A 25,238-nucleotide genomic window follows, 5' to 3' on the forward strand; every position below is an offset into this window, starting at 1 on the left:
AAGTCTCGAGCTACTCAGAAACTGCTAAGAATTTTCTATTCGCAATTCTGCTAATCTTTAGTTCGCAATTCTGCTATGCTAAGAATCACTCCCAGAGGGCGGCGGCCTAGCGTGTGCAATGCTGCTAAAATCAGCTAGCTAGCGAACAACTCGGAATGACCCCCTTTGTCTGTGATTAAACTCAAACACAAAAACATACTGTAATTAGCGTCCTACATTTATGAAGCACCAATACAGCATTGATATAGTCACAATCAAACACTGTAATTCCAGTATTGCTAAAATCTGCTGTACTTGGAAGAAAGTCTAGGTCCCAGGATGTGTACTGTAGTTCACCAGCTGTCCTAATCTTATTATGTGGGGGAAGGGAGGTAAAAATTGATTCATTACCTCTGAATAAGACAGTCTACTGAATTTCCTGAGGTTCTGTCTGTGGAATGTTATAGGCCCTACACATTGGCCGATTTGTGTGAAAGATATGAATGATCTCGTTCATAGATGAACGAGAACTCGTTCATATCTTTCAGTGTGGAGGCTCCAGCGATGATCGATGCGCGCCCCGCGCTCGTTCATCGCTGGTCCCCCGCCGGCTGTACATGCAGGCCAATATGGACGATCTCGTCCATATTTGCCTGCACTTCAATGGAGCCGCGTGACGGGGGGAGTGAAGAAACTCACCCCCCCCGCCGCCGGGTCGCTCGTCGGCCGTATCCGCCGTCGGGCAGCTCGGTGGCGGATCGGCCAGTGTGTAGGGCCCTTTTCCCCCCAACTGAACGATAAGTAGGTGGACACTGACCAGCAGTGTCCGCCTGCTTCTGTCACCTCACTGCCGGCTGGGATGACTTTGTCATCCCAGGATCCCTGGCAGCGGTACTGTGGAGCAGGAGCAGGTCCAGGGGTTACACCGGTACCCCAGCATTGGCACCTTGCTCGAGAGCACTGCCCCCCACCCCCGCGATCGCGGCACCCCACCTGCGGTCACTGCTCCTCCGCGATCGCGGCACCCCCGCACCCAACCAGCGATGAGAATGGAGGGAAGGAGATGGCGGGCGAGGGGGGCTGTCACTGTGGAGGTGGATGAGTGAGTGAGGGCGCAGCGGTCAGCTATATGTGACATGAAGGCAGTGACCACCCCCCTCCCCGCCGTGCCCCTGTGTGCTGTGGAGAAGGAGCAGGTTCAGGGGTCACACTGGGACCCCAGCATTGGCACCCCACCTGAGATCACTGCAACCTTCCCCCGGTCACTGCCCCCCGCAATCACGGCACCCCCGTACCTCACCCACGATCGCGGTCTGTAACATGAAGGCAGTGACCGGCTTCCCCCTCACCCTGCAGTGCCTCTATGTGCTGTGGAGCAGGAGAAGGTTCAGGGGTCACACCAGGACCCCATCATTGGCACCACACCCGCAGTCACTAACCTCCCCTCCCCCACGCACGTGCAATCGTGGCACTCCCGCATCCCACCCGCGATCGCAGCACCCCCGCACTTTACCCACGATCGCGCCCCCCCACATTCCACCCGCGATGAGAATGGAGGGAAGGAGACGGCAGGCTAGGGGGGCTGTCACTGAGGAGGTGGATGAGTGAGTGAGAGCGCAGCGGTCAGCTATATGTAACATGAAGGCAATGACCGCCCCCTCCGCCGTGCCTCTGTGTGCTGTGGAGCAGGTTCAGGGGTCACACTGGGACCCCAGCATTGGCACCCCACCTGAGATCACTGCACCCCTTCTGCGGTCACTGCCCCTTGCGATCACGGCACCCCACCCGTGATCTGTAACATGAAGGCAGTGACCGCCTTCCCCATGCTGTACCCCTATGTGCTGTGGAGCAGGTTCAGGGGTCACCTCAGCATTGGCAACATGCATTAGCTCCTCCCCCCCCCCACTGTGCCCCTGTGTGCTGTGGAGCAGGAGAAGGTTCAGGGGTCACACCAGGACCCATCATTGGCTCAGGGGTCACACCAGGACCCATCATTGGCATCACACCCACAGTCACTGCCCCCCCTCCGCGCGATCATTGCACCCCCTCACTTTACCCGCGATTGCACCCCCCCCCCACGCATTCCAACCGCGATGAGAATGGAGGGAAGGAGACGGCGGGCGAGGGGAGCTGCCACTGAGGAAGTGGAGGTTGATGAGTGATTGAGGGCGCAGTGGGCTGCTATGACCCATACCCGCTATATGTCACATAAAGGCAGTGACCAGCTCCCCCTTCCACCCCTCCGTGCCCCTGTGTGCTGTGACACAGGGGTGGTCACCCATGAGCTGAATCCAGGCCATTGAGTGGGGGGCAGTTTTGAATTGTGGGGAATAGGTGGCTCCCTGTCTCATCTGCTTGCACCCACACCTCCACCCACCCCCACCCCAACGCACACACACCCCATAGAATAGTGATACACCCTGCCAGCAAATATATATATATATATATATATATATATATATATATATAAAAATCTGTAAAAGCCAGCACTCCTTCTCTGCTGTGACAATGTGCGTCTGTGATCCCAAAAGTTTTCCACACTCCTGCTCAAAGTTGGAAACAATATATGTGTCATGAGGCGGCACTTGGACATCTAAATAAATGACACAAAGGACCCCCTTTGGTGAGACTCACCAGAGGGGATCCTTAGTGTCATTTATTTAGACGTCTGAGTGCTGAGTGCCACCTCCCGACACACGATTATATATATATATATATATATATATATATACACACACACACGCACACACATGGGCGCCGATTCTGTGGGTGCTCCTGGGATTGAGGACCCATGGAAAATTTTGAGTACTGGGCAGGATGGGAAAGGGGGGCAGTAAAATGGGCAAGGTGGGCTGGCTGAGAGAGGGGGAGACACTTGGTTGGGGGGGGGGGGAGGGGGCAGTAATGATGGGGGACACTAGGCTGGTGAAAGAGCAGACACTGAGATGGGAGCACTGACCTGCTGCTGGTACATTCCTGCCTGATTGCGCACACTTGCTGGCAAATAGCAAGACACCCAGCACATGAAACCCATGGCAAGGGGCATGAAACTCAGCACGTGAAACATTTGGCAATGAGCAGGTAATTTATAAGTAATTAGAAGCTTTACTGTAGAGCATAATGTATCATGAGCATTGCGGTGTGTGTGTGTGGCATAATATTGTGCAGGGGGCATTACTGTGTTGGGCTTTCCGCCTACTTCTGTGACATCACAAGTTGTGAGAGAGACATGATGGAGAGCGAGATGTGGGGGTGAGAGAGAGACGTGATGGAGAGCGAGATGTGGGGGTGAGAGAGAGACGTGATGGAGAGCTAGATGTGGGGGGTAAGAGAGAGACGTGATGGAGAGCGAGATGTGGGGGGTGAGAGAGAGACGTGATGGAGAGCGAGATGTGGGAGTGAGAGACGTGATGGAGATCGAGATGTGGGGGGTGAGAGAGAGACGTGATGGAGATCGAGATGTGGGGGGTGAGAGAGAGACGTGATGGAGAGCTAGATGTGGGAGTGAGAGAGAGACGTGATGGAGATCGAGATGTGGGGGGTGAGAGAGAGACGTGATGGAGAGCGAGATGTGGGGGTGTGAGAGAGAGACGTGATGAAGAGCTAGATGTGGGAGTGAGAGAGAGACGTGATGGAGAGCGAGATGTGGGGGTGTGAGAGAGAGACGTGATGGAGATCGAGATGTGGGGGGTGAGAGAGAGACGTGATGGAGAGCGAGATGTGGGGGTGTGAGAGAGAGACGTGATGGAGAGCGAGATGTGGGAGTGAGAGACGTGATGGAGATCGAGATGTGGGGGGTGAGAGAGAGACGTGATGGAGAGCTAGATGTGGGAGTGAGAGAGAGACGTGATGGAGAGCGAGATGTGGGGGTGTGAGAGAGAGACGTGATGGAGATCGAGATGTGGGGGGTGAGAGAGAGACGTGATGGAGAGCGAGATGTGGGAGTGAGAGACGTGATGGAGATCGAGATGTGGGGGGTGAGAGAGAGACGTGATGGAGAGCTAGATGTGGGAGTGAGAGAGAGACGTGATGGAGATCGAGATGTGGGCACACCAATTCCACAGTGCCATCCCCTCCAGCCACTTGCGAGCACCGCCACAATAAGGGCCAACGCACATATAGCTTCGTATACTGTTATACTATACAGGGAAGCTGGCGGAAACCAAGAGTCCAAAATACAGTATGTAGATAATATTATTATTATTATTATTATTATTATTATTATTAATAATAATAATAATATTTTTATTTATTTATTTGGTGCCACATGGGCTCTGCAGCGCCCATTACAGAGTACATAAACAGATGAGCAGAAAAAGAAAACAGCACATACAGTTCCAGACAATATAGGACAAGTACATGGTATTTAACCATAGCTACATCAGCAAAACCTGGCACTCGAACAGGGTGGCAGAAAACCGAGAGTATGGTGCCATCGAAGGGAGTATTGAGTATAACATAGTGTAAGAGAAGGAAAAGCACCTGAGGGGAGAGGGCCCTGCTCGTGAGAGCTTACATGTACTGTAATAATGAATGGTGTTTAGCTGCAGTGAGACTACCAGTAGGTGGTTAGAACAAAAATCTGTGAGTCTGGTGGTACTGCGAGTGCCACATACAGCCACACTTATTTGTGGGTGAGAGCTGTTTGTACTTGTTTATACTCATGCGACCTGGGAATTTCCCAGGTCTGTAAAGCAGAAAATTCCCAGGTCTCAGCCTCACTGCTTCTCAGCTACTTTCCTTTCAAACATACCAAAAACCCAGGTTGATGCGCATTCACCTGCAAAAACCCGGGTTTTTGCTGCATGTGTAAAAGGGGTATTAAACTGCTCATAATTGAGCAGTGAGAATTCCATTCCTAACTGAATATAACTGAAACTATTTGTTTTTCCAATTGTTACATTGTAAGTCTAGAATTAAAAATGTATCCACAATGAGATACAATCTTCAGCTATAGTGGAGCTGATACCTGCATAATTAACAGGAAAACTTTTTTTTAACCCCTGGATGTCTACATGGACTGAAGAGGACCAATCTTCACTAGAAGCAGGTGAGTATTTTTTTTTTTACAGGTACCCTAATGGATTCTACTGGACAAGGGGACATGCATGGAGGCGTGGGATGTAGGTAAGTGTGTAAGCAAACTTATACTTTCAGGGTGTGTGTATGTGTGTTTATTTCTATATTTCTTTTACTGTGGAACTACAAGTACCAGCAGGCCCATTAATACCTCGCATGCTGGTACTTGTGGTTCTCCAAGTTCCAACTTGCCTTGGCAGCCCAACCATGCTGGGATCCATAGTTTACTATAAAAATAAGTGAATTTAATAAATGTATGGTGATGAAAGAAAAGCCCAGTTTCACTGAAATAAAGACACTTCTGTATATTTTTAATTAAAACACCCCCAAAACTGAAGTACTGTCCGCCTACTTCCGTGACATCACAAATTGAATAGAAGTTGACAGGTTGGTTGGTCTGATGAAAAGTTGGTTAGATGTGTGGAGCACTGATAAAAAATAAGATTTTACTCACCGGTAAATCTATTTCTCGTAGTCCGTAGTGGATTCTGGGGACTCTGTAAGGACCATGGGGAAAAGACGGGCTCCGCAGGAGACTGGGCACTCTAAAGAAAGATTTAGTACTACTGGTGTGCACTGGCTCCTCCCTCTATGCCCCTCCTCCAGACCTCAGTTAAGGAAACTGTGCCCGGAAGAGCTGACATTACAAGGAAAGGATTTTGGGAATCCAGGGTAAGACTCATACCAGCCACACCAATCACACCGTATAACTTGTGATAACATACCCAGTTAACAGTATGAACAATAACAGCGCATCAACCAACGGATGCCAACATAAAATAACCCTTTATTAAGCAATAACTATATACACGTATTGCAGAAAGTCCGCACTTGGGACGGGCGCCCAGCATCCACTACGGACTACGAGAAATAGATTTACCGGTGAGTAAAATCTTATTTTCTCTAACGTCCTAGTGGATGCTGGGGACTCCGTAAGGACCATGGGGATTATACCAAAGCTCCCAAACGGGCGGGAGAGTGCGGATGACTCTGCAGCACCGAATGGGCAAACACAAGGTCCTCCTCAGCCAGGGTATCAAACTTGTAGAATTTTGCAAAGGTGTTTGAACCCGACCAAGTAGCAGCTCGGCAAAGCTGTAATGCCGAGACCCCTCGGGCAGCCGCCCAAGAAGAGCCCACTTTCCTTGTGGAATGGGCTTTCACTGATTTTGGATGCTGCAATCCAGCCGCAGAATGAGCTTGCTGAATCGTGTTACAGATCCAGCGAGCAATAGTTTGCTTTGAAGCAGGTGCACCCAGCTTGTTGGATGCACACAGGATAAACAGCGAGTTAGTTTTCCTGACTCCAGCCGTTCTGGCCACATAAATCTTCAAAGCCCGGACTACATCAAGCAACTTGGAATCCTCCAAGTCACGAGTAGCCGCAGGCACCACAATAGGTTGGTTCAAATGAAAAGATGACACCACCTTCGGCAGAAATTGCGGACGAGTCCGTAATTCTGCCCTGTCCATATGGAAAACCAGATAGGGGCTTTTACACGACAAAGCCGCCAATTCTGACACACGCCTAGCCGAAGCTAAGGCCAATAGCATGACCACTTTCCACGTGAGATACTTTAGCTCCACGGTCTTAAGTGGCTCAAACCAGTGTGATTTCAGGAAACCCAACACCACGTTGAGATCCCAAGGTGCCACTGGTGGCACAAAAGGAGGCTGAATATGCAGCACTCCCTTAACAAACGTCTGAACCTCAGGAAGAGAAGCCAGTTCTTTCTGAAAGAAAATGGATAGGGCTGAAATCTGGACCTTTATGGACCCCAAATTTAAGCCAATAGTCACTCCTGACTGTAGAAAGTGCAGGAACCGGCCCAGCTGGAATTCCTCTATAGGGGCCTTCCTGGCCTCACACCAAGCAACATATTTCCGCCATATACGGTGATAGTGCTTTGCTGTCATATCCTTCCTAGCCTTTATTAGCGTAGGAATAACTTCATCCGGAATTCCTTTTTCCGCTAGGATCTGGCGTTCAACCGCCATGCCGTCAAACGCAGCCGCGGTAAGTCTTGGAACAGACAGGGCCCCTGTTGCAACAGGTCCTGTCTGAGAGGCAGAGGCCATGGGTCCTCTGTGAGCATTTCTTGCAGTTCCGGGTACCAAGTCCTTCTTGGCCAATCCGGAACAATGAGAATTGCTCTCACTCCTCTTATTCTTACGATTCTCAGCACCTTGGGTATGAGAGGAAGAGGAGGAAACACATAGACCGACTGGAACACCCACGGTGTTACTAGTGCGTCCACAGCAACCGCCTGAGGGTCCGTTGGCCTGGCGCAATACCTTTTTAACATTTTGTTGAGGCGGGATGCCATCATGTCCACCTGTGGCAGTTCCCATCGATTTGCAATCTGCGTGAAGACTTCTTGATGAAGTCCCCACTCTCCCGGGTGGAGGTCGTGCCTGCTGAGGAAGTCTCTTCCCAGTTGTCCACTCCCGGAATGAACACTGCTGACAGTGCTTGCAAGTGATTCTCCGCCCAATGAAGAATCCTGGTGGCTTCCGCCATTGCCACCCTGCTTCTTGTGCCACCCTGGCGGTTTACATGGGCCACTGCGGTGATGTTGTCTGACTGAATCAGCACCGGTTGGTTTCGAAGCAGAGGCTCCGCTTGACTCAGGGCGTTGAATATGGCCCTTAGTTCCAGGATATTGATGTGCAGACAAGCCTCCTGACTTGACCACAACCCTTGGAAGTTTCTTCCCTGAGTGACTGCCCCCCATCCTCGGAGGCTCGCATCCGTGGTCACCAGGACCCAGTACTGTATGCCGAACCTGCGGCCCTCGAGAAGGTGAGCACTCTGCAGCCACCATAGATGAGACACCCTGGCCCTGGAGGACAGGGTGATCAGCCGATGCATCTGAAGATGCGATCCGGACCACTTGTCCAACAGATCCCACTGAAAGATCCTTGCATGGAACCTGCCGAAGGGAATGGCTTCGTATGACGCCACCATCTTTCCCAGGACTCGCGTGTAATGATGCACCGACACCTGTTTTGGTCTTAGGAGGTCTCTGACCAGAGTCACGAGCTCCTGAGCCTTCTCCGCCGGGAGAAACACCTTCTTCTGGTCTGTGTCCAGAATCATGCCCAGGAAGGGCAGACGCGTCGTAGGAATCAGCTGCGACTTTGGAATATTCAGAATCCAGCCGTGCTGTTGCAACACTTCCTGAGAGTGTGCTACGCTGATCAGCAACTGCTCCCTGGACCTCGCCTTTATGAGATCGTCCAAGTATGGGATAATTGTAACTCCTTGCTTTCGAAGGAGCATCATCATTTTCGCCATTACCTTGGTAAATATTCTCGGTGCCGTGGACAGGCCAAACGGCAACGTCTGGAATTGGTAATAACAGTCCTGTACCACAAACCTGAGGTACTCCTGATGAGGTGGATAAATGGGGACATGCAGGTAAGCATCCTTGATGTCCAGAGACACCATAAAATCCCCCTCTTCCAGGCTTACAATGACCGCTCTGAGCGATTCCATTTTGAACTTGAATTTCTGCAGATAAATATTCAGGGATTTTAAATTCAAAATGGGTCTGACCGAACAGTCCGGTTTCGGTACCACAAACATGGTTGAATAGTAACCCCTTCCCTGTTGAAGGGGGGGAACCTTTACCACCACCTGCTGGAGATATATCTTGTGAATTGCCGCTAACACAACTTCCCTTTCTATGGGGGAAGCTGGCAGGGCCGACTTTAGGTAACGGTGAGGGGGCATAACGTCGAATTCCAGTTTGTATCCCTGAGACACAATTTGTATAGCCCAGGGATCCCCCTGTGAACGAACCCACTGGTGGCTGAAATGTCGGAGACGCGCCCCCACCGCTCCTGACTCCACTTGTGGAGCCCCAGCGTCATGCGGTGGATTTAGTGGAAGCCGGGGTGGACTTCTGTTCCTGGGAACTAGCTGTATGGTGCAGCTTTTTTCCTCTACCCCTGCCTCTGGCAAGAAAGGATGCACCTCTGACTTTCTTGCTTTTTTGTGAACGAAAGGACTGCATTTGGTAATACGGTGCTTTCTTAGGCTGTGAGGGAATATATGGCAAAAAATTCGACTTCCCAGCCGTAGCTGTGGAAACTAGGTCCGAGAGACCGTCCCCAAACAATTCCTCACCCTTATAAGGTAAAACCTCCATGTGTTTTTTAGAGTCGGCATCACCTGTCCATTGCCGGGTCCACAGGACCCTTCTAGCAGAAATCGACATTGCGTTTATTCTAGAGCCCAGTAGGCAAATGTCCCTCTGGGCATCCCTCATATATAGGACAGCGTCTTTGATATGCCCCAGGGTCAGTAAAATAGTATCCTTGTCCAGGGTATCTAGTTCCTCAGACAGAGTATCTGTCCATGCTGCTACAGCACTACACATCCAGGCCGAAGCAATTGCTGGCCTCAGTAGAGTACCGGAATGTGTATAAACAGACTTCAGGATACCTTCCTGCTTCCTATCCGCAGGATCCTTTAGGGCGGACGTATCCTGTGACGGCAGGGCCACCTTCTTAGATAAGCGTGTCAAAGCTTTGTCTACCCTAGGGGAGGATTCCCAACGTAACCTGTCCGTTGGCGGGAAAGGATACGCCATAAGTAATCTTTTGTAAATCAGCACTTTCCTATCAGGAGAATCCCATGCTTTTTCACATAATTCATTTAATTCATGTGAAGGGGGAAAAGTCACCTCTTGCTTTTTCTCCCCATACATATAAACCCTCTTGTCAGGGACCGGGGTTTCCTCTGTGATGTGTAACACATCTTTCATTGCTATAATCATGTATCGGATGGCTTTAGCCATTTTAGGCTGTAATTTTGACTCATCGCCATCGACACTGGAGTCAGAATCCGTGTCGATATCTGTGTCAACAATTTGGGATAGTGGGCGCTTCTGAGACCTCTGCGCTGTAGGATCAGGCATGGGTTGAGACCCTGACTGTCCCAAGGCTTCAGCTTTATCCAACCTTTTATGCAAGGAGCTTACATTATCATTTAAAACCTTCCACATATCCATCCAATCCGGTGTTGGCGCCGTCGGCGGAGACACCACATTCATCTGCACCTGTTCTGCCTCCACGTAGCCTTCCTCGTCAAACATGTCGACACAATCGTACCGACACACCGCACACACACAGGGGATGCTCTAATTGAGGACAGGACCCCCACAAGGCCTTTTGGGGAGACAGAGAGAGAGTATGCCAGCACACACCCCAGCGCTATATAACCCAGGGATTACACAGTAACTTAGTGTTTACCCAGTAGCTGCTGTATAATGATTTTTGCGCCTAAATTTATGTGCCCCCCCACTCTTTTTACCCTCTTTCTACCTGGAGACTGCAGGGGAGAGCCTGGGGAGCTTCCTCTCAGCGGAGCTGTGGAGAGAAAATGGCGCTGGTGAGTGCTGAGGAAGAAGCACCGGCCCCTCAGCGGCGGGCTTCTGTCCCGCTTTCTGTGTAAAAATAATGGCGGGGGCTCATACATATATACAGTGCCCAGCTGTATATATGTGACTTTTGCCAAGAGGTATCATAATTGCTGCCCAGGGTGCCCCCCACCCCCCGCACCCTACAGTGATCGGAGTGTGTGGGTAGTGTGGGAGCAATGGCGCACAGCTGTAGTTCTGTGCGCTACCTCATGTGAAGACAGGAGTCTTCTGCCACCGATTTTGATGTCTTCTTGCTTCTGCCGGCTTCTGTCTTCTGGCTCTGCGAGGGGGACGGCGGCGCGGCTCCGGGAACGGACGACCAAGGTTAAGATCCTGTGTTCGAACCCTCTGGAGCTAATGGTGTCCAGTAGCCTAAGAAGCGCAACCTAGCCGCATTTAGTAGGTTTGCTTCTCTCCCCTCAGTCCCACGTAGCAGAGAGTCTGTTGCCAGCAGAAGCTCTCTGAAAATAAAAAACCTAACTAAAATACTTTCTTATTAGCAAGCTCGGGAGAGCTCACTAAAAGCACCCAGCTCTGTCCGGCACAGATTCTAACTGAGGTCTGGAGGAGGGGCATAGAGGGAGGAGCCAGTGCACACCAGTAGTACTAAATCTTTCTTTAGAGTGCCCAGTCTCCTGCGGAGCCCGTCTATTCCCCATGGTCCTTACGGAGTCCCCAGCATCCACTAGGACGTTAGAGAAAGTTGGTTAAATGTGTGGAGCACTGTTTTAGTTGAACAGACAAGTCGGATGGTTGGAAGTTTGGAGTGTTGGAGAAAAGTTGGTCTGATGTATGGCTAGCATTAGTGATATCATACTTCTTTTGTTTATCACAGGGTTTCCCTACTTGCACTTAAGGGGAAGTGTGATCAATTTAAAAACACTATGTCAGATATTGTGTAAAAAGAGATATGGATTCACACATTTCAATTGATTTAATTATTACAGGTTGAGTATCCCATATCCAAATATTCCGAAATACGGAATATTCCGAAATACGGTCTTTTTTGAGTGAGGGTGAGACAGTAAAACCTTTGTTTTCTGATGGCTCTATGTACACAAACTTTGTTTAATACACAAAATTATTACAAATATTGTATTAAATGACCTTCAGGCTGTGTATAAGGTATATATGAAACATAAATGAATTGTGTGAATGTACACACACTTTGTTTAATGCACACAGTTATTAAAAATATTGGCTAAAATGATCTTCAGGCTGTGTGTATAAGGTGTATATGATACACAAATGCATTCCGTGCTTAGACTTGGGTCCCATGACCATGATATCTCACTATAGTATGCAATTATTCCAAAATACGGAAAAATCCGATATCCAAAATACTTCTGGTCCCAAGCATTTTGGATAAGGGATACTCAACCTGTATTAGTATTATTATTTATTGTATATTATTAGTGTACAGTATCTTTGAAGTCCCACCACTGCCGATGGCATTGATCCTCAACACTGTTTCATATGCTGATATTCTCCCGGCAGAGATACTAATAGATATTAATCTAATTTTTAAAGAAAATTACAATCAAGCTTTCTTAAATTGTTTCCAATAGATAGAAAAATGTAATTAACTAAAAAAAATGAAAACTTTAGATTAAAGACTCTATAGAGAAAATACTGTATTAATGTAATGTACACATTGTGACCGGATAGTTCCGTATGAAAGCCCTCACCGCCTCGCGTCCCGCCCCTGTCACAGAATGGAGATTTAGGTCACACGGGACCTGGACAATTAGGGGATTCCTGCTTCGCGTCAGTAACCGCCTGTTACTAACTCCACCCACTGCGCAGTGGGCGGGTACTATGCTGCCACCACCAGACTCCTCTTTGCCATGGCGTCTGGAACCACGGTTTTGCTCTGTATGCATCAACACGCTGTTTTACCACACCTGTGTGGTGTTGACGAATCCCCACTAGTTGCTTGCCCAAGCACGGCACGTTAGCAAGAAGAAGGCGGAGCTTGAAGACACTGGGTGTACCCAAAACAGCCTGAAGAATGGAGCTATGTTTGGCATAGCTCTGCAGGTCACAAGATGAAGCGGTCATCTTGAGGCAGAAGATGTTTATTGCTAGGGGCAACACCAATACAGCAGATGTTTACAGCAGAAAGTAGTTGGTATAATACCTCTGTAGGCTCACAGGCCTCCTCTTTTTATCTTACCCCTATACACATACCACAGGCGGTAATCCCTCCCTGTTGTTCTCAACCAATCATTGATTACTCATGTGCTGTGAATGCCTTGGCCACATGTGCAGCTACCATTGTCCTCTATGGACAGTGGGGAGTGCTCACTCTCCTTTGACAGTCCCATCATGGAGGGTTGGTACCCGCCATGGTGATGCTCAGTCTAGGCTGGGGGGAAGTTTTCTCACCTAAACTACTTCCAGGAATCTGCCCGGGGACCCATCTCACCATCTGCAGCCTGAGATTGGGTTTCAGAGATGGGCAGCCTAGATCCCCGGTCAGGGTTTCCTGCCCACCGAGGGTGATCCGTATGGAGCACCAGAAAACCACTCAGCTTGTTGGGAATCTGAGCTGCTCCTCTTTCTCCCCATGCTACTTTCATGTGGGAGGCTAGAGGGGAAGGCATTCCATTTTTGGGGAAAAGGACTGGGGTAATCCAACAGCCTGCACAATAATGGCTTCCCCCTCCTGGGACACAATTACCAAGTAAGTTCATTTCACTTTACACACATTTAAATACATTGTCCATGTTGCTCTAAATATACACTGAGCCTGTGCCCTGCACTAGGCTCTACATACCCAGGCACTGCAGCTGGGGGATCTACTATCCCCAGCTCAGTGCTGCACATCAGCTTTTGGGGTTAATTTGGCCTTACCCAGGACAAATCCACAGTGAAGTTTGTTGTTGGTTTCAGAATTCCCCAAGTAGGCTACTGCGGCTATGGCTTCAACCGATGCATCCGACAAAATGTGGATTCTCTCCTGATGGCAGCTGAAAGGGAGCTGAGAGTATAACAACGTGGGATTTGGAGTTGTTCTAATATCTTCAACAACTTCTTCCACACCTCCCACCTTTGTTGTTGCTCAATAGGTAATGGAGTGTCCCAGTCTAAGTTCACCTTTGTAAACTGTCTCAGCAACATCCTGCCATGGATGGTGACTGGTGCTACAAATCCAAGAGGATCATAGATACTGTTTATTACAGATAAAACTTCTCGTTTGGAATAGTGGTTGGTGGAGCTACAGAGTCAAAAGCAGAAGTAAGGGATGCATTGTTTAGGGGAGTGGCTTGTTCAGGGCATGAAAGAGGGTGGGATGTACTATCACTGACCGCGAGTAATCTTAACAATGCTAATCGCATATGTACTAGCAAATGCAATTAGCATCGCACTGCGATGCCAGGGGTTCCCTGTGATCAGTGATACTCCTGAGTAGAGGGTTTGTGCCGGTCTCCGTCACCTCCCAGCATTGGGGGGTGACGTGTGCTGGGAGTCCCTGTGCTCTGCCTTCTCCCTGCTACAGCTGGAAGGAGACAAGGGTGTGCTGCGGTGGAAAAGGAGGAGAGGAGCCGCACCACAGGTATCCCGGTGGGTTGGAGGTCATTGTGAGCGGGGCGGTGGCGGGATGTGGCGGTAAGAAGCCCATAGGCTTCTATAGGGTATCGCCATCAAAAGATGGCAATACCCTAGGTGGAGTAAACCCGGTGGCCGGGTCTTAGTACATTTAAAAATGCAGTAAATCCCCCGAAAACGGGGGTTTTACAGCATTTTCTTTTAGTACATCCCGCCCAGTGAGAGAACAGGAGAGAGAAGTGAGTCAAACAAGGAGGATAGAGATGTGATGTCAATAGCCTCAATGTTACGCTTAGTGATGGTAGTCTCAGGAGGTACGGATAGAGAAGCAGAGAGAGATAACTTAAAAGAGAGTAGGTGGTGGTCAGAGAGGGGAAATGGGGATCTGGAGAAATCAGGAATATCACAACGGTGAAAACCAGAGCCGGTGAGCTCCCATTTACTACATTATGCTAATGCAGAGGCACCACAATATTTTTAGGTTGAGAGTGGAGGGGCTATTCCTAATCCCTAACGCTCCCCTTAGTGCCTAACTTTAACCCCCCCCCCCCTTTCTGCAGCCTAACACTAACCCTCCAGCCTGCAGCCTAAACCTAACTGTTGGCATCCTGAAACTGTCAACATGCCATGTGACAACATTTCTGATGGAGGTATTGTGAACCTGTCGACAGCTTGAGGATTTTGCCTAGTGACATTGTGGTCTTGACCTTATGAATATCGCCATGGTTACTGTCGGCTATTTGTCCGGATATCAATCATACAGGCCTAATGACAGCAATTTACTATAGTCTTATAACACTGTATTCAGTGATAGTTAAGTGCCTCACTTAACTGTCTACAGCTGTCATTAACTAACTAACTAACTAACTAATTAACTAACTAACTAACTAATATGTCCGGCATCCTAAAAATAAAAAGGCTCTACTTGGAGGGCTTGAACATTGGCATACCTGGGTTGCATTTGGCTCTTTGTGTACACAAGTTAGGCCTTACACTGTGATGCAGTGATGATTAATATGAACATTAATACAAAGTCCTTCACACAAAATGGCAGCTTGTATAGATTCAGACAAGAAGCACTGGCTTTCTCTCAAGAACTCAATGGGGGTTTAGCTTGCCCTACTGAAGATGGATACATATTACACAGAAGCACTTTGGCACCAGAGGTCTCAGCAACGCTTTGGTCTGTTGCAGCTTGTCTCACTAGGGGGTCATTCCGAGTTGATCGCTCGCTAGCAGTTTTTAGCAGCCGCGCAAACGCTATGCCGCCGCCCACTGGGAGTGTATTTTAGCTTAGCAGAAGTGCGAACGAATGTATCGCAGAGCGGCTACAAAGTTTTTTGTGCAGTTTCAGAGTAGCTCAAAACCTACTCAGCGCTTGCGATCACTTCAGACTGTTCAGTTCCTGTCTTGATGTCACAAACCCGCCCAGCGCTTGCCCAGCCACGCCTGCATTTTTCCTGGCATGCCTGCGTTTTTCCGAACACTCCCCGAAAAGGGTCAGTTGACACCCAGAAACGCCCCCTTCATGTCAATCACACTGCGGTCACCAGTGCGACTGAAATGCTTCGCTAGACCTTATGAAAAACTACATCATTCATTGTAGTCGTACGATGTGCGTGCGCATTGTGCCGCATACGCATGCGCAGAACTGCCGTTTTTTAGCCTGATCGCTGTGCAGCGAACATATGCAGCTAGCGATCAACTCTGAATGACCACCTAGAGCTGATGTCAGTTTAGCACTGGAGCTAAGCACTTGTGAATGTCTGCCCTTGCCATGTGATACATAAATCTTCCCACTGACAAACTGTCTCTCTCTCTCTCTCTCTATCTCCTCATCTCTCCATCAGAATGCTAACAACCACAACCATTCCCTTTCTTTTCCCATTTTTTTTAGCTCAACCTTGTTCATTTGTGTGGTTTCTGTGTAGAACGCTGCCATACACAGCTGCCTGACATTTCTTCTCCTTAGGTACACAGTTCATGTGTTCCAACCCTTAACCACCCTAGAGTATTCTGGGAGATATAGGGGTCTATTTACTAAGCGTTGGAGAGTGATAAAGTGAAGAGAGATAAAGTCAAACAGCCAATCAGCTCTTGTCATTTTTTTTAAACATAGTCTGCAACATGTCAGCAGCTGATTAGTTCAAACTTTATCTCTGTCCAAGGCTTCGTAAATAGACCCCTTAAGAGGGGACATGTACTAAACAGTGATACAAGTGGAGAAGTGAGCCAGTGGAGAAGATGCCAATGGCAAACAATCAGCATGGCCGTAACAGTTATAATTTGCATACTATAAAAGTATACAGAGCAGCTGATTGGTTGCCATGGGCAACTTCTCCACTGGCCCACTTCTCCACTTTTATCACTGCTTAGTACATGTCCCCCGTCCTCTGTGCAGCAGCAGCCCAGTGTGACAAACAGTAGGCTGTGAAGGGGCACCACTGACAGTGATACTCACACATTTGCAGGGTACCACACTTTCATTTGATGTTATTACTGTTCTCACAATGGTTATTTCATGCATACATGTAGAGCCACAAACGTGGGTTCAAACACATTTTATGTTAATATATACAAATGCTAAGAAGGAAGCATACACCTTCATATGCACTTGGTAGACGTGTAGGTACAGTTGCGCATGTTAAAAGAAATTCAGTCCTACATATTTTGTGGAGCATGGAATGCAGGGACGTGTGGTGAGCCAAATGGCTCAGGAGGCACTGAGTAGTACCAGAGCCAGATTTATACACAATATATGAGCCAAAGGGTACATCTGGGCATTATACACAGGTGTAGCAATACGGATGGTGTAATGGTTAGCATTACTGCCTCACAGTACTGAGGTCATGGGTTCGATTCCCACCATGGCCCTAACTGTGCGGAGTTTGTGGGAGTTTGTGGGAAGTCGACAGTAACTAGGTCAACAATGTCTAGGTCGACCACTATTGGTCGACAGTAACTAGGTTGACAGGGTCACAAAAGGTCGACATGTTCTAGATCAAAAGGTCAACATGAGTTTTTAATGTTATTTTGGTGTCATTTTCTTCGTAGAGTGACCGGGAACCCCAATTAGTGCACCGCGTCCCCTCGCATGGCTCGCTTCGCTCGCCATGCTTCGGGCATGGTGCCTTCGCTTCGCTCGGCACAGATTACCGTTCCAATCGTAGTCCACGTGGATCGTTAAGTATGAAAAGGTTCAAAAAAAAGAAAAAAATTGTGAAAAACTCATGTCGACCTTTTGGCATGTCGACCTAGAACATGTCGACCTTTTGACCCTGTCGACCTAGTTACTGTCGACCAATAGTGGTCGACCTAGACATTGTCGACCTAGTTACTGTCGACTTTCAATCCGGATCCCGGAGTTTGTATACTCTCCCTGTACTTGTGTGGGTTTTCTCTGGGTACTCCAGGTTTCCTCCCACAATCCAAAAATATACTGGTAGGTTAATTGACTCCCAACAAAAAAAAAAATTAACCCTAGCGTGAATGTGTCTGTGTGTACATGTGATAGGGAATATCGATTGTAGGCTCCACTGGGGCAGGGACTGATGTGAATGGGCAAATATTCTCTGTACAGCACTACAGAATATTTGTGCGCTATATAAATAAATTCCTAGAAACTTGGTCGGTTTTGATCAGAGATGTGAGAAAAAGATAGACATTTTACTCCAGAGTTTTGGCTTTAAAAATGGTTTGAATAATGCAAAGAAGATATTTCAAACATAAACTCTGGGGCAAACGTTAGTGTGACAGGAAAGGCTCTGCCTCACCTGCCTCACCCCACCGCACATCACTGATGGAATGTATGTATCGCTTATGTGATGAGATGATTAATGTATTTGTGATTTATGTAATGTGCATGGGCTATAAGAGATGTCTGTGTACATTTGTGTGTGATTAGTGTTATTACAATTTAACACTGAGGCCAAGTTCTTTCTCTTTAAAAACAATATCAGGATTTTATTATTAACCATTATGTCCTACATGTACTTGATACGCGGAGAAAACAGAGCTACTTTATTCTGATTGTCTATCTCTATATCTATTAATCCACATGAAATAAGAACATAACAATGTAACAATTCATCATAATACCCATCACTGCTGGTATTTAGATGAGTGACAAAATCCAATCTAAGAGGTAAATTTACTGTGCTATGGGCAACATCACCAATTCTCTGTTTTAGAAGCTTTAGTAAATGTACCCATTAGCAGAGGCGTCACTCACCTCTGTGACACCCGGTGCGGCAGCGAGGATAAAGGGGGTGGGGCTTCACATGAATGGGCGTGGCTTTAATAGAGGGGCGGGGCTTCACGGACGGAACCCATTTTTAGACCATTGCAGGCACGCAAAGGGGGTGGGGCTTTGCGGATGGGCGGGGCTTCGCTTCCCGACACTGGGCGGTGTGGGAGGTGAGGGCTGACTCCCGGGAGGTGCTGTCCCTGCAGTGCTGGCTCCTACACAGTGACAGGAGCCGAGTGTTGCACATAATATAACAGTGCAGCACTCGGCTTCTGTCACTCTGCAGGAGCCGGCATTTTGGTGTCACCCCTCGGCGGGTGACACCAGGGAGTGGGCCACACCCCCCGCACCCCCCTTGTGATGCCACTGCCCATTAGTATTCCTTTTCTGCAATTTTTACTGTTTCTGCACCATTTTTTATTCGCTTTACGTCATAGTTTTCCAGCTATATAGTACCGCACCAGTATAAAGTAGTCAAGAATGTGTTTCATGGCTAAAGGATTTATGTTAATCTCCAGCGTGAGTCATTACGTGTTACTGAGGAAGTTTCAATAGTTTCAAGATTGCCAGGCTTCTTACTTTGCACTAGACTAGAAGACAAAACTGCTTGTTTGCATAACTGGCATTCTTAACATTCTCCAGCTTCAATGGGGATGCTGCAGTTCATATACACCCTGCAGTGCATACTCCTGTGGATATTTAAGCCGCAAAGGCATATGTAAGCAATCAGGCACTCTGGGCCCTGCCTCTGGCTATACAAAAAGGTTTGGAAACACAGTATTATACATGCAAACACTAAAAAAAATTTACAGGCTTTTTCCTAAACTCTGCACAGTAGTATGTGGCCATAGATCAAATAGCGTTTTTTGTTTTCTTTTGGTAAAATAGAAGTAGTGTTTCCAAACACAGGGGGTCATTCCGAGTTGTTCGCTCGGTATTTTTTTCTCGCAACGGAGCGATTAGTCGCTAATGCGCATGCGCAATGTCCGCAGTGCGACTGCGCCAAGTAAATTTGCTATGCAGTTAGGTATTTTACTCACGGCATTACAAGGTTTTTTCTTCGTTCTGGTGATTGTAATGTGATTGACAGGAAGTGGGTGTTTCTGGGCGGAAACAGGCCGTTTTATGGATGTGTGCGAAAAAACGCTACCGTTTCTGGGAAAAACGCGGGAGTGGCTGGAGAAACGGGGGAGTGTCTGGGCGAACGCTGGGTGTGTTTGTGACGTCAAACCAGGAACGACAAGCACTGAACTGATCGCAGATGCCGAGTAAGTGTGGAGCTACTCAGAAACTGCTAAGAAGTGTCTATTCGCAATTCTGCTAATCTTTTGTTCGCAATTTTGATAAGCTAAGATTCACTCCCAGTAGGCGGCGGCTTAGCGTGTGCAAAGCTGCTAAAAGCAGCTTGCGAGCGAACAACTCAGAATGAGGGCCACAGTTCAACAGTTATTGTGGATCACTTCTTCCAGTACATAAAAGGTGACAGCAATGCAAATAAAAACCCTGCTTCTGACTATGGCACCATTATTATTCATATGCCCAAATCTTCTCAAAGCAGCTTGATTCTAATTATTGGAGTAGCCAATCTCTGTTGTTTAGAATTGGAGCTAGTCTTACATGAATGGTTAGTAGTTCTATACAGAATGCAAGGTTATCTGCAGTAATGCTCCTGATTATGCACATACTGTAAATGAATAATAGAGTGAAGGGAAGATGCATTAGACATTTTTCTGGTTCAACTGGAGTCTGCTGGTACCTTCTTGTAGATACAAATGTCCACTTATCATAACTTGGTCCTAGCAATGTTTAAAAGTTATAGGAGTATATTCAACTGGTGTCGGATCCATTCCGGCATGCATTTGTCAGAATGGATCCGACAACCCCTATTCTATCCCATATCAATTCGACTTTTTCAAGTCGAATTGAGATGAGGGACCCAGAGGAGGAGAGGTGGTGGTGGTGGGGGGCAGCGGGGAGACCAGCGGGGGACAGCCGCCGGCAGGCGGAGATCAGCGCTACAGTAGCGCTGCAGAAGGATGTCACACAGCCGCCCGACCTTATGGCAGTGTCCACCCGGCTCCAGCAAGCAGATCTATCTATCTATCTATCTATCTATCTATCTATCTATCTATCTATCTATCTATCTATCTATCTATCTATCTATCTATCTAGTGTATTTTGTTTAAGTCCCCTGACAGTAGCAATCCTGTAGTATGCTCCAAGGGCTGTCCACCAGCAAAGATTTCCTGTACTTATCTTCCTTTGGTTAGACTTTGCAGTGTGGTATGCAAGATTGACATTCAACATGTGGAAATGTCAACCATTGTTGTGTGGAATACTGCTGATATGTGGACATCAGAGAATGATAACAAGCAGTCTCTGGTGTACCAGAGGTCACTAACCTGGACCTGGTGGCAGCAGCGGCTTCAGTGGTGGCTATCAGGTCCCATCAGTGACGTTCGAGTAGACATCTATTTGAGTGCATTCTGGTGACTTTTCTTCCCCTATCCCTATCCCATACCCTCACCCTAGTGTCTAACCCTAACTTCCCCTAGTGCCTAACCCTAACCCTCCCGTCCTGTAGCCTAACCCTAATGTCCACATTCAGTATATCATTTTAGATGTTGACATTGTGAATGTGTGGACATACTCAGGATGTTGCCTGTCAATGTTTCAACAATGTCAACATCATAACTGATGACACTGTGGTGTCAACATTATGATTGTTGCCATTGTGAATGCCGACCTAATGACTGCATCCTTTGTATTACATGCCATGCTTTCAATGGTATCTGTCGTAAAACAGTTTTCAGAAGCAGAATTTTTTTTTATTTTAAAACATTTCAGTAAATACAATTTAAATTTAATATTAGTTACGCAATAAGAACATTTTTATTTGTGTTTTTTCAAGTTCTGTTCATAAGTAAAGTGAGGAAGAAAATATGTAATTTTCTCACATTCATAGGCGTGCGCAGCACATTTTATTAGGGGGTGCACGACTGGAGTGGCATGCCTAGCCCCGTCTACTGGGCATGCCTAGCCCCACCTACTGGGTATGTCTAGCTCCACCTATCCAGTCAAAGGGCATCGGAGTGCCAGTCCACAAGATTATAAAATGTATATATATATATATATATATATATATATATATAAATAACTGGCACTCAGAGACAGCCAAATGATTCAAAAGCAATATGTAATATCCATTCTTGACATGGATATTACATATTGCTTTTGAATCATTTTGCTGTCTCTGAGTGGCAGTTATGTATGTATGTATATATATATATACATTGCCCTGGTGCCCTCCCGGGTCAAGAAACCCCAATCCATTCACTATACAAGGTGGCACTCACGGGTCTTGATGAGCGAGAGTAAAAGACTAACAGAGTCCGTTCTATATGTTCAAACGTTTTGGTTTACACCTTTATCAAGAACACCAAGACCCGTGAGTGCCACCTTGTATAGTGAATATATATATATATATATATATATAGTTAGTAATAATAATAATAATAAACCTTTATTTTATTGTGCCAAATTTTATCCCAACCCCCACCCCTGCCTGGCCTGAACTTTTGCCCTGGTGCACACAGAGACTGAGAGACAGTGAGTGAGTCTCTCACTCACATTCTGAAGGGCAGGCTCAGGATGATGGGACGACTACTGTCCTCCTCTCTGAGTCCTCCAGCGGTCGAAAATGGCAGGGCTGGGCAGCAGAGCAGAAACGCACTTGAAATGAGCATGGGCAGGAGCTGGGAGCCGGGACTCGGAGGACAGCCGACAGCGCAGCCACTCAGCTAGGGCGGGAAGGAAGGGGGCGCGCGGTGTGACGTGCTGACGTCACACTCACACCGCGAGGCAGTCGGATTATGACGGTGGCGGTGGGTGGACTGGGCTGTGTGCGGCCAGCCCACCCATCCATGAAGAAGCCGAACAGCTGACAGGTAGCTGTGTGTGAGTGTGACCGGCGGCAGCGCTGCGCAGCGGGACTCCGGAGGGGGTGAATACTGTGCTGTTAGGGCAGCGCGAGCGATGCAGCAAGGAGGTTATCCGATCATCGCTGTATCAGTGTGTTACTGCAGCAGCACACAGACAGCGATGATCGGCGTGACGTGCTGGGGGGGGGGGGGGTGCTGGACATTAGGGGGTGCCTGTGAATTGGTGGAGGTGGCTAATAAGTTCTCCTATATAATGGAGTCTTATGATTAATCAACTGGGAGTTGACATTTTATTTCATCTAAAGTTATTGATAACATGACTGAACTTTATGATAAGATATTCCAGGACATTGGACATGAACTATTATAACACTACATTGTTCTACATTCTTTAATACCACAAATTGGAGGATATTGTTTGATTTCCAGAACAGCACTTTGAGTTCACTGCTGTACTTATTTGACCAATGACATTTCAGATCCGGATACGTGTATTGCCAAGTATATAAAGGAGGCCCAAGATATAAAAGAAGAACTTTAACAAAGACATTATGATATGGACTGGAAAGGATAAATGTTTAAATCCTAGTATTCAATTTTCAGGATTAGGAAAATTCTTTTTTAAAGTATATTGTATGTGATGATGTATTCTGTGATGAGGTTTATTCTTGTGACCATTATAGTCATCTTTTTGATGTCCACTGTCTACAAGTGTGGCCTATGCTGTATTCAGAAGGCCACTGCCAGACGCAGAACAGCAGTACTGTTTTGTGTTTTGGATTCGGTTCCGCGACCGTGTTGTGGATTCGGACGCGTTTCGGCAAAACCTCCCTGAAAATTTTTTGTCGGATTCGGGTGTGTTTTGGATTCGGGTGGTTTTTTTTTCCAAAAAACCCTCAAAAACAGCTTAAATCATAGAATTTGGGGGTCATTTTGATCCTATAGTATTATTAACCTCAATAACCACAATTTCCATTCATTTCCAGTCTATTCTGAACACCTCACACCTCACAATACAATTTTTAGTCCTAAAATTTGCACCAAGGTCGCTGGATGACTAAGCAAAGCGACCCAAGAGGACGGCACAAACACCTGGCCCATCTAGGAGTGGCACTGCAGTGTCAGACAGGATGGCACTTAAAAATATTGGCCCCAAACAGCACATGATGGTGAGAAACAGCACAAGAAAAGAGAAAAAGAGGTGCACTGTGGTCGCTGGACGGCTAAGCTAAGTTACACAAACACCTCAATATCACAGGAATTATTCATTCTAATCAATGGTATTATAGGTCCAAATCACTGGAAGAAAATGACAAAATCACTGGAATTATTAGTTCTAATCAATGGTATTATTGGTCCAAATCACTGGAAGAAAATGACAAAATCACTGGAATTATTCGTTCTGATCAATGGTATTATTGGTCCAAATCACTGGAAGAAAATGACAAAATCACTGGAATTATTCGTAAACATTTGTAGAAAGTCGCTGCTTTATGATTACAGAAATGCTCAGATATTCCTGTGAATCAACCATCCCTTCCCAGAGGAAAAAGAAATTGAGAAACCGTTGTTTGTGAATGTTTGTTCTATTTCCCTTACAAAGGAACAAACCACTTTCCAAGAAGACTGATGTTTTGGGGATTATGGAGACATAATGTTTTTGAATATAAATCCTAAAGCAGGTGGTGTATTAGAGCAAAAGAGTACAAGAGACCAGCCATGCAGTTTCTGAAATATTATGACAAAATGTTACTGTATTTCATAAGCACTCATTCCTAACTCTGCTAAGTACTGTTTGGTATACTGTATTTGGCTTCCATGAGGTAGTTGTCCATTATTTCCGCTTCAAAAAATTTACCTTTTTGAAAGCGGTAGAAGTTATCGATTCTTTTTTTTTATTTTTATTTTCTCCTATTTTGAATTTTCTCCTGCATAGCCCAGTAAACTGTTGCAATGTTAAGTATTGACTTGTGCCTTCTGGGGGGGGGGGTCCACTTCTTCACCAAACCCAGCCAAATCTCATCCTAACCCTCTTTTCCATGTTCTCTATGTACCCCATCTGTGTCAACCATGTCTGTCTACCCCTCCCCTTAAGACTGTAAGCTCTCACGAGCAGGGCCCTCTTCCCTCATGTGCTTATCCTTTGTCTTACTTTAATAATCTTCAACTGTACCACATCCAGCAGTCTTCTGCCACCTGATACTTATTCTAGTGTCATCTGCTGATGTAACTATGTTTATTTACCCTGTACTTGTCCTATACTGTCATCAACTGTAAATTGCTGTTTTCCTGTTTGATTATTTATGTACTCTGTAATTTGGCGCTGCGGAACCCTTGTGGCGCCATATAAATAAAGGATAATAATAATAATAATAATAATAATAATATAGGGTGTATAATCCCCAGGTGTATCTCACACATCAAACAGTACAGTATATAGGGTGTATAATCCCCAGGTGTATCTCACACATCGCTCAGTACAGATTACAGGATGTATAATCACCAGGTGTATAACACACATCGCACAGTACAGTATATAGGGTGTATAATTTCAAGGTGTATCTCACACATCACTCAGTACAGTATAGAGGGTGTATAATCACCAGGCAGAGCCGGCCTTAGGCATAGGCAAACTAGGCAATTGCCTAGGGCATCTGCTATGCCTAGGGGCACAAGCAGCTTCTGCTGATTAAAATGTTAAAATGCCTATATTCTGTGTGCAGCATTTCGTATGCAGATACAGCAACAGTCGCACACAATACATATGCATGCTGCATATCATTTTAATCAGCAGAAGCTGCGTGTGCATCCTAGCCACATAGCAATGCAAATAAGATGCATTTTAGGCACCCAACGTTAGCAGAGCTGCCAGTAGACTCACGCCAGGAACTATATGTGTCATTATTTGTATAAGGGCATTAATAATGTCTAACATATGTGTAAGGGGCACTATGTGTGTAATTTTGTGTATAAGGGCACTAATAATGTGCGGCATATGTGTAAGGGACATTA

At 46.8% G+C, this 25,238-nt stretch overlaps 1 protein-coding gene across 2 annotated transcripts in view; it reads right to left on the reverse strand.

Moving 5' to 3' along the window:
• TPM4 (tropomyosin 4) overlaps positions 1 to 25,238 on the reverse strand; it is a 472,203-nt gene that overhangs the window by 313,161 nt on the left and 133,804 nt on the right. The window lies entirely within an intron of this gene.

This window comes from Pseudophryne corroboree, chromosome 1, assembly GCF_028390025.1.
Source record: "Pseudophryne corroboree isolate aPseCor3 chromosome 1, aPseCor3.hap2, whole genome shotgun sequence".
Lineage (NCBI taxonomy): Eukaryota > Metazoa > Chordata > Amphibia > Anura > Myobatrachidae > Pseudophryne > Pseudophryne corroboree.